This window comes from Corvus hawaiiensis, chromosome 26 (assembly GCF_020740725.1).
Source record: "Corvus hawaiiensis isolate bCorHaw1 chromosome 26, bCorHaw1.pri.cur, whole genome shotgun sequence".
NCBI lineage: Eukaryota > Metazoa > Chordata > Aves > Passeriformes > Corvidae > Corvus > Corvus hawaiiensis.
The window spans coordinates 7,265,000-7,278,082 of record NC_063238.1 but is presented as its reverse complement, the minus strand read 5'-3'; positions in this window follow the sequence as shown (position 1 = coordinate 7,278,082).

Below are 13,083 nucleotides of genomic sequence, written 5' to 3'. Positions count from 1 at the left end.
ATCCCTAATTTGTCTGAATTAAGTCTGCTTCTTGTTCCAGTTTTACTGGAAAAAAAGTGTAATTGGGATCTTTTTGAGCATTAACTGGATGGCTTACTGAACGTTCCATTCATTCTGTGGCTCCTCCTTTCAGGTTTCATCTTAATAAGTTGATTTTTCTGTCATTAATTTGCATTTAAATTATGAAAAATAATGAAGATTTTATCTGTATGTACTTTCTTAGATGAAAATTTTGCTGTAATAACAATGGGAAATATTTATTTTATGTAAGTCAGTTTGGAACATGGACTTTTCTCATTGTTTGGAATAGTTAGTAGTTCAGCTTTACCAGTGCTACATTTATGAGTGTCTCTTAAAACAGGCAAACATTTTATCTTATACCTCAGATAAAGATCAAATAGGTTTAAATACCAGACTTGCAGTAAGCAGATATTTGACCTTATGTTCTGAGGTGAGTAAATTCCATGCATTTTTGTATAAATAAGTTGGGCTCTGCCTTTTCTGCAAAAGAGAATCACAGATGTCTAACTGATGCTTAGTAATGTGTGTGATCTAGCTGAGTTTTAGAGAAAAATAGACTTGAACTGACAAACTGACCAGTAAGAAATAGTACTTTGCTGAGCCTTATTTTAAAGTAATTACCTTGATCTGAATTGAAATTCTGTTGATTTTATCTGTTGAATAGGAAAAAAATGAAATTACAAATTTAACTCTCATGAGTGCAATTTGGTGAGGGGTAAAATAAGATACCTTTTATATGTTTATTTGTAACGAATTACTATGATTAGTATAATTTTTGATAAACAGAAGTTATATAAATCCAAAGAAAGCCGTGACTTAGTGTTGATGCTGGTTTATATTTGGGGTAAATGAGAAACAAAATTATGTGCTGGAAAGGACTGAAAGCACTTTTAACTGAAGTACTGCCGCAGACTGGAAGACATAGAAGATGTGTCTCTGTGACATTAAAACCTTCTGGAAATGTACATGTTATATATCAGGAAGAGCAGGGAATACTAACAGTATTTCAAAAATTTAGCATCTTTGAAATTTACGCAAAGAGAGATATACTCGTTGCTCAAACCTGCTTCAAATTATATGTGTGAAATACTAGATGTTACTGTTGAAAAAGTAACCATGCTTTCCAGGAAATTTAGAATTTAGAATGGTTTGGGTTGAAAGGGACCTTAAAGACTGTCTAGTTCCCATACCCCTACCATGGGCAGGGACACTCTGACTAAATCAGGTTGCTCAAACCTCCATCCATCCTGGCCTTGAACACTTCCAGGGATGGGGAACCCACAACTTTTCTGAGCAACCTGTTTTGTACATGTATATATATATATATATTTATATATATATATATATACACATATATATATATATATATATATACATATGTATATACACAACTGCATGACATAACGGATCCATGACATAACTTTTTCATTTGTATTATCTTCTTTATTTATGAGAAGATCTTTTCTTCTGTCAGAAGAAAATATATATTCCTTATCCCACTCTTTTGAAAATATCTAGTTTTCTGTATTTCCATTTATCTTCTCTCTAATGTTCAAACTATTTAAGAACAGGCACTTTCAGTACTTTTTGCGATATGTAATATTTGTACAATACCTTTTACAAACTGCTGCCTCTTCATGGAGGAAATAATAGGTGCTGCAATAAACTTAACTTCCCAGAGAGTACATTGCAGAGACCAAGGTGCACATTGTGAATTAAATGCCTTAAAAAGTAACTGAGGAGCATCAGCCCAAGGACTTCAGATTTCAGTTACAGCTGATAAACATGGCTCAGAGTGTATTTAGCATGTCTTGAACTTAGACTACTGACTAAGCATCTAAATCTGTCAAAGTAAATTAGGTAAGCCTCTGGCAAATTTCCCCAGATGCTGAAGCAAGACCAGATTTTAGACTTGAGTAGAGCTTTTTAAATTCTTCACCAAAGAATAGTGGTCTTTATATCTGTCTTTGACTAGGGATCTGTTGCTGAAAGGAAGCCAGTACAAAGGCAAACATAATCCCTCATCAGAGAAGGCTAATTGTGGAAGCGGTGGGTGAAAGGGGGAATGAATTCTCCAGAGCCCTCCTCCAATGGTGGAACAAGGTCAGTAAGAGCTTCTCAGTCTTTTTTCCTCAAGAAAGAACTGTGGAAGAGGAATGGAAGCTCGGTAGAATACTTTTTGTTCTGATTGAGAAATGAAAAATAGAGAAGGAGACTGTAAGAATCACTTAAATTCATAAGAAATTGCAAATCTGAGAAAGAGCCTTTTTCTAGAGAGTTGCTAGTAACCACAGGAAAGAGGAGCTGCTGGAACCAGAGTGCAAAGGTCTGTTCTAGAGAATCTGCCCCTTACATAGCAGGCTTTGACAAGATTTGAATATGGAAAAGACACTTCATTGAATAATTTACCTCCTTTAACCGCATGGATTGTAGCAGCATGCAAACATTTCCTACAGCTGCAGTTACTCCAGGAAGGTTAAGAACAGGCTGTGGAGTAGTTTACATATAGCAGCCTCTATTGAGAAACAGAGGAAAAAAGCTACTTAAAAATTACCAATAGCTCCTTTTTAAGTGGACTGAATATATCCGCAAAACTTCACCGATCCTGAAGGTTTACATGTCTTCTGTAACGACAGAACCAGAGATTCTAAATATTGGAACAGTCAACTGTTCAGGGCAGCATAACACCTCCCTGAAGATGCATTTTGGCTCATGTATTTTTCCTGGTGTATTAAGTGATACCGGAGCTGGGAAGGAGGAATTGCTGAGAGTTTAAGTAGCAGTAAACCTATCTGTGAACATCAAAGGCAAAACCAGGCTTTTCTGTGCAAATACTAAAGAGTTATGTCTGTCTCCCAACTAACAGCTTCCTCTAGGTTATTGTTTTTTCAATTTGCAGTATCTTCTTTTTCAGTTAAATAATTTTAAAAATGTGTGTATAGAAGCACACATATATTCCCATAGTTATACTGCCAGGGATATGAATTAAAAGAGAGAAGAAATAGATAGTTTAGATTTATATAACTAACTCAGGAATAAGCATTGCAACTCCAACACCATTCAGGAAGCCTGAATATTTGAGATGATCATATGTGTGAATAATAGCTACATAAAATCTTTTCAGACTTTGTAAATAGCAGCTATAGTAACCCCTGTCATTTAGTCTTCCATGGAGCTTATTCCTGCTTTACTGTAATTATTTTACTGCCAATGAAAGTGATCTGAATAACATGATTGGCTTTTAAAACCTAATTTCACTGCAGTTGTTTCCTACCAGCTACCATTTCAGTCTTTGGATGCTCTTACTAATGGCAAAAAGAAATTCTGAGATAACCATTAAAAACCTCCACAACACCACTACAGTTAAATAACTATGGTGATTTGGTACTTCAGAACATAGAGCTTCTTTCCCCAAACCATGATTTACAGTTAATATTGACAATACCTCAGATATGAAATCTTAAAACTGAAACTATTGATGTTTCATTTAACACAGTATTGGCTTTTCATTGTTTCCATGGACCAATACTGACTGCTGACCACTGATTTTAAGGAGCTGTATGTTTGTGCCCTCCTCCCCAAATCCATAGAAATTATCAAGGTTATTTTGGTGCCATTCTCTCTATAAATACAAGGACTGTTATGATTTTCAGAACAACGATGTTTAATCTTTGGTTCAGGTTAATTTAATTTAGTCATACATGTTGACAGTTATTCTGAAGCACACTGTTTTGACATTGCATTTCTTCTAGATATTTGGAGAGTTTGCTTTGACTTATTTAGAAGAAACCTTGAGGAAGGTCAGCAGTCGTGGCTGAACCATCACTTTCTTGAGTGACTGTCAAAATAAACAATTTAGGCTAGCATAGGTTATTGAAGTCAGTGTTTCTTTTGCAATATTCCACGCTAATTGAGAGGCCTACATTACAAAATCTACTTTTATTATACAGAAAGAAGTGTCAAGATCATTCTTACCATGCCCCCAGTCACGTCTGGTTAAATAATGTAAGAACAGTTAAGAAGCTTATAACTGCCAGCGTCTCTCTCTCCAAAACATCACTTAAAAGTGGAATTATATTTTTAGGACAGAGAGTTTAAATTTACTTAGACCATATCATGGAAAGTTGTTTTAAGACCTGGGACATTAGCTTGTGACTTGAATTTTCTGGTCTAACAAATTTGTTGTTTCCTTGGTAAAAATTATGGTTAGCACTTTCTTGCACACTTTCTCAAATATTTTTAAGATTATGGAAAGCTCAGATATCATTGTAGCAGAGGCAATGCAAGCATGTTAGCAAGTTTAACCTCTTGCATCAATACTATGCCAATGAACCTCAAATCCCTTACATAAGAATGGATTTCAGGCCAGTTTCTGTTAAGCAGAGATTTCTTTGAAGAGTCACCAAGTTCCAGATGTTCCTATGATGGCTGCAACATTTTTCTGACACTTGCCACGCAGTCATCAGTAAGGATAGGACAAAAATAAAGCTGTTTCACACTGAAATACATATCTCACGCTGAAGTTTTGCATGATATTTTTATCCACTGTTGGAACCTTTATGTATATTTACTCAGCCAAATAGAACTTTTGGGCCTAAAAGAGATGGTGCTTTGCTCAGCTATTAACCCTTAATTGTAGGCTTTTTCTGGGTCTAAGGATGAGAAGCAAGATTTACCTGCTGAAAGGCCTGGATTTGAGACATCTATTGCATACCAGTATGTTTTTCTGTAGTTTCTCAGAGTCTGATTTTGGTATACTTTATCATTCTTTTTTGTTTTCCTTGATAATTTCATATATTAGGTAAGACATTATTAAGTCTCCTCTACAGGTTACTGGTCACTTTTCTCACATACAGACTAAGGATCTATTTTAAACCTTCAAAGATGTTCAAATAGTCCCCTTTGACTATTTTGTAAGCTATTTTCCTCTACATCTCCAATAAGTGACTTGCTGCTGATTCAAAGCAGCTATTCTCTGTGTTGGTAATCCAAGACACAAAATCTTTCTTCTTCCAGATAGATTCCACCTGTATATGCTGAGGGTCCAGTACAATTTCATATCTGTAAACTTACCAGCAGTATTGCCTTTTTAAAATAACAGCCATATAATGTTTAAAATCCTTAGGTTACTATGTTTAATTTTCTCTTCTTGAGTCATGGAGCAGAAGCATTCCTCCAAAATATTGCTGTTAAATTTTCAATAACCACGTCCAGAGTCCAACCTGCCACACTAGGGACTTTTTCTGGGGAGATGCTTCTCTTTGCTTTTCAGTCTGTCTAAATTACCAGAACGTAATGCTGTCCACAGGTGCTGGACTGATGAAGAACATATTCTGCACTCTTAGCAAACTCAATTTTGATATCCCACTAGGGAACTACAGTCATAGTACTTGCTGTTCTTTACTGTACTGTGTTTATAATTTCAGGAACATTGTAGCTATTGATCTAGTGCCAAGCCCAGTTGGGAACAATTAATTACTAACTCAGTAGCCATGGTGCTTAATTAAAATAAGGTCTCCCTTTATACTTTTCTGATATATTTATGTCCACTGACAGTCTGACACACTGTTTCTTTACTTTCCAAACTTTCTAGGCATATCCATATAAAATCTTCTTCCCATGGGCTCCAGTATCCCACAAACCCTCATCTTTCTCTTATATTTCCAACTAAATTAATAATCCTAATTTATTCACAATATTTTATGTGTCAGTGTTTTCTGCTTTGTATCTGTTCACATGTTGTTCTTCTGCATGTCATTTGGGATTATACTACTCTGTGACCCTGTATCTCAGTCACTGGTCCCAAATCTACATTTCACAGAATTAACACTCATATTTTCCAGTTATCCAGGATACGCTGGTCAAATCCAATGTTTACTATGATGAACTAAACTGATTTAAACTGACTTATCTGTCCATTTACAGGGAGCCGTAATTTTATACTGGTTTATTTTATTTGATCTGGTTTTGGTTGCTGACAGGCTTTCTTGGAACAGTATGTAAATTTTAATTTTTCATTATACTGTTCCTGAATTCTACCCTCTCTTTTTTACTCATATTGTAGTTAATTCCATTTTCTAGCTCTTCTTAAAGTAATTTAATATTTGATCTTGTGAAAATGGAGTTTTGCTGTAATTCTAAGCCATTTCCTCTCAAATAATACTCAGACTTCTCTAAATATTCTTTCTTTAGCTAATGTAAGAGTTCTCCTATCCCTATGCAAAAATCTTTCAACTATTCATTAGATTATACTTGTGAGTAGCTAAGTCTTCTGTAGTAGCTTCTCCTGGAGCGATCTGTGTGAGGTAAATGAGACTCTTAATAGTTCAGCTTCTCTGGTCAGGCCTGTTAAATATTACAAGTGTCAGCTTTAAAAATAGAGGTATATTAACTTGAGGCGTGTAAAAACCCTCATACTATTGCTTGCATGGCTACCTGTCTTTCCTATCACATTTCCAAAAAACAAATAAACCATGACTGATTGCTCCCCTTTATCTCTTTCTTTCAGTTCAAATCCTGAATGAAACAGAATATTTGTAAATATAATTTGGTTTTCCCTTAGAACAGACAAGAGTACACTGGACTACTTAAGTTGGAAGAGACCTACAATGATCATCTAGTCCAAATGCCTCAACAATTCAGGGCTGACCAAAACTTAAAGCATGCTGTTAAGGGCATTGTCCAAACTCCTCTTACACACTGGCAGGCTGGGGCCATCAACCACCTTTCTAGGAAGCCTCGTCTGGGGCTTGACCACCCTCTCAATAAAGAAATGTTTCCTGATGTTCAGTCTAAACCTCTCCTAGCACAGCTTTGAACCCTTCCCACATGTCCTATCACTGGATACCAAAACTGGAGGATATCAACACCTCCCTCTCTACTTTGCCTCCTCAGGAAGCTGGAGAGAATAATGAGGTGATCCCTCAGCCTGCTTCTCTCCAGACTAGACAAACTCAAAGTTGCCCCTCAGCTGCACCTCACAGGAAGTGCCTTCCAGCCCTCTCACCATCTTTGCTGCCCTCCTCTGGATGCATCCAAGGACCATCCTTCTTAAGCTGTGGGGCTCAGAACTGCCCATAGCACTCAAGGTGAAGCCGCGGCAACACTGAACACAGCAGGATAATCACCTCTTTGGATCAACTGGTGATGCTGTGTTTGATGCATCCCAGAACGGCTTGGCTGCCAGGGCACACACACTGTTGGCTCCTGGTGAGCATCCTGTCAACCTGCACTCCCAGACCTCTTTCTGTGGGGCTGTTTCCAGCCATTCCTCTCCCAATTTATACTTTTGCCCAGTGTTACTCTGTTTTAGGTGCAGAATCCAGCATTTTAACTTGTTAAATTTCATCCCATTAATTACTGCCCGATGCTGTAATCTTTCTGGATCCATCTGCAAGGCCTCTTGTTCCTCAAGAGAGTCAGCAGCACTTCCCAGATTGGTATCATCAGCAAACTTGCTTATGCTGCATTCAACACCCGCCTCCAGGCTGTTGGTAAATGTATTGAACAGATCTGGCCCTAAAATTGAGCCCTGAGGAGCACCACTGGTGAGCAGTCCCCAGCCAGATGTAGCCCCATTCACTACAACACTTTGAGCTCTGCCTTTCTGCCAATTCTTCATCCTGTGAACTGCCCATCCCACCATTGGACAGCTTGTCCAGAGGGATGTTGTGAAGACCTGTGGCTATCCCACTAGCCTCTTACAACATGGAACATTTAAAATATAATTGCATATTGGTCTTTCAAAAATGCTTGTTCTACATTGGTCAGCACTTCACACTGAGCCTACTGGCCAGGGACCTAGAGGCACTTGACCCCAAAAGGCCAAATTAAGGACCAGTAGTTTGCTGCAACTGTAGTTCAGACATTTAAAAGATACATTAATTAGAAATTTCTCCCCAAATGACATCCTCCTTTTCCTGCTTGCTATAATCCCATGTACTATAAAGGCCATGTTTAAAAAGGAAGGACTGAATCAGGCTTTGTGCTAGTTTCTGGAAAGATACCCAAGACTGACCGAGATATGTGGGGCAAAGTGACAGCAACAGTGACATCTGCAGAGCTAGAGCTGTCACTATCAGCAGCGCAAATGTGTTCTTGCATCTTTTATGAGTTTAATTCATCAGAGGATAGAATGGATCTTTTGACAAATTCTGTGCTACAATTACAAGTCTGTTGCTCAAAGAAAAGACTGTTTCTCAACTGAGAAATCAGAGACTTTGGTCATCTGTGGACTGAATTGCTACAGTAATTTAACACAGAAGCAAGAAACATATAATCCAATTAAGGAGAGTAATATCTAAATCACTCCTATTCCTTTTTTTAATGGTTTGCTTTGGAATCCATTAGGACAAAAGGGTCTTTATGTATTTAAAATATTAATAAAGTGAAAAATTGAAGTGATCATACTGAGTTGTAAGTGAACAAAGTGCATTCATTGGTGTTCCCTCTAAGTCCTGTCATTCTTCTGCAGAATATGTTGTCATGGTATCCAATATGGCCATGTCAAAAAGTAGTAATAACAAATGATGATGGTTAGTGACATGTGGCAGATTACTTTTCCTGTTTTGTACCTACTGTGGGGTTGAATGGGCAAAGATGAAGGTCTGTTTCAGATTCAGAGGTAACAGCATTCTGAGGCTAAACTCTGAAAACGTGGGATCTAGCAATGACAAACATATATGACATAGAACAAATGTTAGAGGGGATTTGGAGTATTTTTTTGAGAAATGAAGAGGCTTTAACTTATTAATTAACCCCCCCTGTATCTCAGCTTCTATAAACCAAATCTTCAAATTAATAAAAGTTATTTAGCCAGATTATACAAGCCGAGATTCTGAGTCCCTCTCAATTAAGAAGGCCTTCAGATAAGACCTTTGTTGTGTTCGAGGTCAAAAGAAACCCCTTTGGAGCCTCTGACCAGAAACAGGCTGCTGTCCCAAGTTTGCCAACATGCAAAAGTACACTGATTTAATTTCAAATGTTACATTACATTGGGTTAGTTAAGACTGTGATAAAGGATTATCAGAGCCTCCCAGTCTTGTCCTGGCCAGAGACTCAAGACCAAATATTCTAGCCAATATTAAGGGTGTAGAATTGCTTTCATATGAATGACATGAATGGAGAGATTAGTTGTCTTGAAAGAATTATTTTTCTGTCCCAGACCTTTAGAAATGTTTTCTAGGGTGCTGGGAAATCAGTGGCTAGTCCAAAAGCAAGACAAAGGAGCAGTTATAAATATCCCTCTCCTTCCAAATCTGGCAGAAAAGATGGCAAGATTAACATATATGTGGCTGCATAATTTTTTTCTGCTGTCAGTCACCTTTAATCCCTTCCTATCTTAGGGAGGCAGGAAAACACAAGGATTTGAAGGGCCAATTCAAAGGGCAGGATAGCAATCCATTTTGCTTAACTGTAAGACTGCAACTGTGAATGGAAAGAACATTCCAAAAATCTGCATATCACAATCTTAACATCATGACAATAGCAACCACCCCCTTGCCCAACTAAGTCTTCCATTGCTGTCTTCATAAGAAAGATAATCTCTGCCTTGCATACAAAAATGTTTAGCTGGTGTTGTCCCAATAACAGACTCAGATTTTAACATAGTTTCTTCCTTGAGGCTATCCTAGTTTGCATCAAAATCTTCCCCAAAACTTTTTCTTATGTAGGTTTAGTCATCAGCCCTTCTAACTTCCCTCTCTATTCAAGCAGACATCTTCAGAAAGCAAATCAGAGAGCTCCTTCAGAGAGAGCAGTTTGACCTGTCATGCTCTGCAAACTACATACAGAGCCACTATTTTTAATTTGGGCAGTGTGAAATCAACGTCTTTGTGTCTTGGGCTTTATTTTAGCAGGTAATAAGCAAATAATGGATCTGTGGTACTATCCAATAAAAGCTGAAAGTTTAATTTTTCTAAAACTTCTCCTGTAAATCTTCAATTAGGGATTGTACTACAGATGAGAGGAAAGGACCAGGTCATATGCACATAAATAGGCTGCATGTCTCCAACGATATCCACAATCATAACTCTGAATATAATCCTTGCCAACAAACAATGTCTGTCTGTGAAAGGCATTTTAGAATTTCTGAAGTAAGTGGTCAATTCATAAAAGAACAATGTGATGGATTTTGTCCATGTACCCTAGATAAAAAAGGAACAAGAGCTACTTAAAATGTTTTGCATTTATCATTTTTAGGAAGAAAAAAAAAGAATTTGGAATCACTGTCCAATCCCAAGGGATACTTTTTCTGTGTCTAGTATGACCCTAATTATAATGATAATATAATGAAGAAATGTTCCCTCTCTTCCTGTATCTGCACAGTGGCAATCTGCAGAAAATTGCCTTCAGCTGTAGATATATGAATTTATGTTTTCTAACAGTGAGCTGTGTTCTGTGTTCTTGTAATAGCACTTTATTTTTCAAGGGATCACCTCATGAGCTGCTATTAAGAAAGGAGAATCTGTCATGTTATTTAGAAAGTACCAAGTAGCCCAAAGTCAAAACCAGATGGCAGTTTAATTTAATATAACTGAATAAAAAACCCCAAACCAAAAAAATCCCACCAAATACAAGAGGGCACCAACATGGATAATAGTGTGAATTATAGATAATTGTGACCTTATTCCAAAGGAAAGTATATGGCAAGATTGCATACACTGGTGCAACAGTTGCAAGTCTGACTAACAATGTTTAAATATTTCTCTTGCTAGAAATATTTCCATGTATTAATCATTTCTAGAAATTTCTCCGAATTTCCCCGGTTGTATTTTCTGATTAATAGGGGTTTTTTTGCAAATTTCACAGAAGACTTCAGCCTTTTTTTTTCAGTCATGACTAGTAAAGAAAGTTTCTTCCCATAATAAGATACTTTAAGATGTGTTACAATCCTAGCACCAAAGCAGTAGGTAGTAAACAAGATGAAATTTGGCAAGGTAGGAGCTCTGTGTCCCCAAATGACATTTTGATTCCTTTGGTTTGCCTTTCTGTATATTGAAAACATCACACAATTCCATAAGGGAATTTGAAAAAAAAAAAACCCCAAGCAACCCAGAGCCATGCAATTATATTAGTTCTTACTCTTGAAGCAGTGTTTTGTAGCTACAACCTTTTAAATGACTCAGTATGATGAGATTTCTTAGCAACCCTTGTGAGAACAAGTACAAAAATCAAGGCATGCTCCTCCATGAAGGGTATTTTTTCAAATGTCTGAGAATATATTTTTCTCCTTCTGATTATTTGCGTTCTAGCACAGAACATGAGGTCAGTTTTCATTCCAGTAACAAGCTCATTTTTTTGGACTTCAAAACTTTAGGACTCAATTGAATATAAGCATATAGCACAAGAAGTCCCTGCTTTGTGGACAGCAGGATGGAAGAGTATTGCAGATGTTTTCTTGCTCATTACCAGAAGCCTTGTTGTCACAATCTCTGTGGAAGGAACCTAGCAAGAAGGGAAAATCATTACCCAGTCTATCTTCCTGTCTCTGAAGGACAGTAATATTTATTGATTCCCAGGAAGAAGTAAAGGCAATGTATAAGCAGGAGTACCAGATGAAATCAGTAGACTATTGTCACTGAGGAATAAAACCTGGAAAGCAGTATGTTGGCACAAGGCCAGCATAGCTACAATGAAAGGGCAGAAGACATTTTTCCAGGCAGAGCAGGGAAGAGGGATTATAAATTTTGTCCTCCTGTTTCAGCCACATTCATATGTCTAAGTCTGATGTTCCCTTGTCATTGTGCTTGGGGTATTTACACACCAGCATTTGTTATGCAATATTCTTTGACTTCAAGCATGCAAATGACAACTGGAATGCACCGAGGGCCAGCAGACTGGCTTAGGGTGTACACACTGCCTGAGCATGCTGTCAGGCTGCCCCAAAATATACCCCTTGTACACTGAAAACCAAGTGAAAGGTTGCTGAGGAGGTGAGGACCTTTCATAGTGCAGTCATTGGGGGCCTGTTAGCTCCGCTCCTAGCCTTTGCTGCATACTTTTATTTCTTGTGGCTCCAGTTGGGGAGCTGTTGGTGGATTAAGCAATTTCACAGAATGAGTCAGGTTGGAAAGGGAACACATCTGGTCCAACCTTCCTGTTCAAGCAGTGTTGTCCTAGAGCACATGGCAGAGAATTGTGTTCAGACAGTTCTTGAATATCTCCAGGGAGGAAGACCCCACAACCTCTCTGGACAATCTGTTCCAGTGCTTGGTCACCTGCACAGTAAAGAAGTCTTTTTTCATATTCTCATAGAACTTCCTGTGCACCAGTTTCTGGCCATTGCCTCTTGTCCTATTGCTTGGCACCACTGAGCAGAGCCTGGATCCATCCTCTTAGCACCCTCCCTTGAGATACTTACGCACATTGGGAATGTTCCCTTTCAGGCAACTTTTCTTGAGGCTGAAGAGGCCCAACTCCCTCAGCCTTTCCTCATAAGAGAAATGCTCCTGGACTTTAATAATCTCTGTAGCCCTCTCCTGGACCTGCTCCAGGAGCTCCATGTCTCTCTTGTCCTGAGGAGCCCAGAACTGCACACAGCACTCCAGATGTGGCCTCACCAGGCCTCACCTCACCTCCCTCAACCTGCTGGCAATGCCCTTCCTAATGCAGCCCAGAACACCATTGGCCTTCTTGGCCACAGGGCGCTGCAGGCTCATGGACAGATGTTGCCCGCCAGGACCCCCAGGGCCTTCTCTGCAGAGCTGCTTTCCAGGAGGTCAACCCCAGCCTGTGCAGGACCCTGCATTTGCCTTTTTTGAACTTCAGACAGTTCTTCTCTGCCCTTGTCTCCAAACGGTTGAGGTTCTTCTGAAGGACTGGACAGCACTCTGGGGTAATTTAACACTTTTCTTTCCAGTCAAGAGCTTCTGGACTACTAAGACTTGCACTCTGATCTCCAGAAATGAGAAAAAGTGTTTTGCTCTTGGTGATGGATTATGAAGTAGAATCAGAGTAATAAGTGTACTAAAGTTGCTGTGAATGTTCCATGCTTCTGGCTGGCCAAAATTTGGTGGGAGCTCAGGGACATAAGTAATGTAAAAAGAAAATAATAATAATAGC